The following is a 2,500-nucleotide window of genomic DNA, read 5'->3' on the forward strand; positions in this document are numbered from 1 at the left end:
TTGGAAATTTATATAAAAAGGAATATTTCGCTAAAAAACTAGATGTGTAATTTAGCACATCTGTTTTTTATTTATATTATAATATTTATATATATTATATTTTATATATTTTAAACACCAACAACACACACAACACCACACCACACATTTATTTTATTTTATTTTTTTTTATTATTTTATTTTTTCTTTTTTTTTTCAAAAAAACCTTTAGCATCCGTGAATATATATCTATTGAACGTAAGCCTTAAATTTGCGAATTACAAAAAAAAAAAAAAAAAAAAGTATGACCTCGATTAATAACAATTTCATCTTATTGGATAATCAAATTTTAGTATCAGCCATCCATTTTCCTATAATCTGTTATGTCTTAAGTTTTAAACCATCAATATACTTTTTTCTCTCCCTCTCTCTCTCTCTTCTCTTTTTTTTTTTTTTTTTTTTTTTTTTTTTATCTCGTCAGTTTTCTAGAGTACCAAATCTTCCTAATTTTCATAATCCTGTTTTATATTTATTTCCTTTTTTTGTATGCAAAAATAGTTTTTAAATGGGGGAAAATTCGCTATTAAAGGAATAAATTTTAAAAAAATTTTTATAGGAATTTACGTCATTTAGTTCATAAAATATAATTCATATCATCGTTACTCTTTTCATTCATTGAAAATAAATGATACTCTCGTTACCCCTTCTCACTAATTAAAAAGAAATGATATCGTTACCCCTTCATTACCCATTCATTAAAATCAAATTATTCATAAAAAAATAGAATGAAATTAAATAATTCGTTAAAATCAAATTAATCCTTTTCATTCACTAAAATTAAAGGATACTATCGTTACCCTTTCCATTCACTGAAAATAAATAATTATTTTATTACCTTCATAATATTTGTTATCAGAATGTCATTACTTATATTTATTTTCTGTGTAACAGCATTCTGCATTTCACTTATAGAGATCCTCATATATTTCAGAAAATCATTTATGTCAGAGATTAATTCTTGAATCTCAAATAAAGTTATTAATTAATAAGGTTAATGAGAAGATGAGTTAAATAAGATGAATTTTAACAAGGAGAGAGAAATTTCATAAACAGAAAGATTAATATGATCACTTAGCTTAATGATTTACGTAATTAGGCAGTTGGATAATTGGATAAGCTGACCAAATGATTGAACAAATGTTAAATAAATCTACAAATGGAAACTTGTATTACATAGAGAATATTGAAAGCTGTTTTGGATTACAACAAACAGTTGTCCCGTTTTTTCTTTGTTTCGTATGTTAATTATCTTCAATATTTCATTACGTAAACTTTCCCATCCACGCAGTAACAGTTTTTTTAAATAAACATCATATCAAATTTGTATCTATCTTGTCTTTCAATATAACAACAAAACACCAAAACCCAAAAAAAACCACCAAAAAACCACAAAAAAACCACACCACAAACTTTACACCAAAAACCCAACAACAACACAGACACCACCACACCACACCACAACCAAAAACACACACACACCACAAAAACAAAACACACACACACACCACACACAACACACCACCAAACACACACACAAACCACAAACACCCCACTCAAAAAAAAAAGAATCCACCCGAATCATATCCACACGCACAACCAGACTATAATTTCCCTTCTCGTTATCCGGACCCTCCTGTCAAGACGCATCTTCGAATGTCGAATCAATGGCGAATCCGCTTTGCGTCCCCGAGACAACTCAAATCACGGTGTCGAGGAGTCAAAGCTTCATTAGCGTTCAAATGAGCTTCATAATGGGGGGGGGGGGTATGGGTGTGTAGGGGGAGGGGTTTTGGGGTATGGGGGAGGGGGTATGGTAGTATGGGGGAAGGGTTGTGGGGGATTTTAAATGGGGGGGGAGGGAGGGGATCGTGATAGAGTCTTTTTTTTCTCTCTCTCTCTTCTCTCTTCTCTCTCCCTCTCCCTCTTTCTCTCTCTCTCTTTCTCTCTCTCTCTCTCTATCTCTATAATTCTCTCTCTCTCTCTTTTCTCTCTCTTCTCTCTTCTCCCTCTCCTCTCCTATTTCTCTCTCTTCTCTCTCTCTCTCTCTCTTCTCTTCTCCTCTTTCTTTTTCCCCCCCCCCCCCCTCCCCCCCCTCTCTTCTCTCTCCCCTTTTTTCTCCCCCCCCCCTCTCTCTCTCTCTCTCCTCTTTCTCTCTCTCTCTCTCTTTTCTCTCTCTCTCTCTTTCTTCATGTTACCTGTTATTCTCTCTGTAATGATGACATATCATTGTTATCGTTATTAACATCATCTTCATCCTAACAATTATCTTACACCCCAAAATTTAAAAAGTTTTATTTTTAATCTTTTATGTCATTTTCAATGTTATCAATAATCATCATTTCTTTTAATAATTTATCTCGTTTCATACCATAATTATCTTATTATTTTGTGTAAATTTTTCCTTTTTCTAAAACTAATTTTAGTTTTTTCTTGTATTGATTATTGATACAATGATAAGGGG

Source organism: Penaeus chinensis, chromosome 10 (assembly GCF_019202785.1).
Source record: "Penaeus chinensis breed Huanghai No. 1 chromosome 10, ASM1920278v2, whole genome shotgun sequence".
Classification (NCBI taxonomy): Eukaryota; Metazoa; Arthropoda; class Malacostraca; order Decapoda; family Penaeidae; genus Penaeus; species Penaeus chinensis.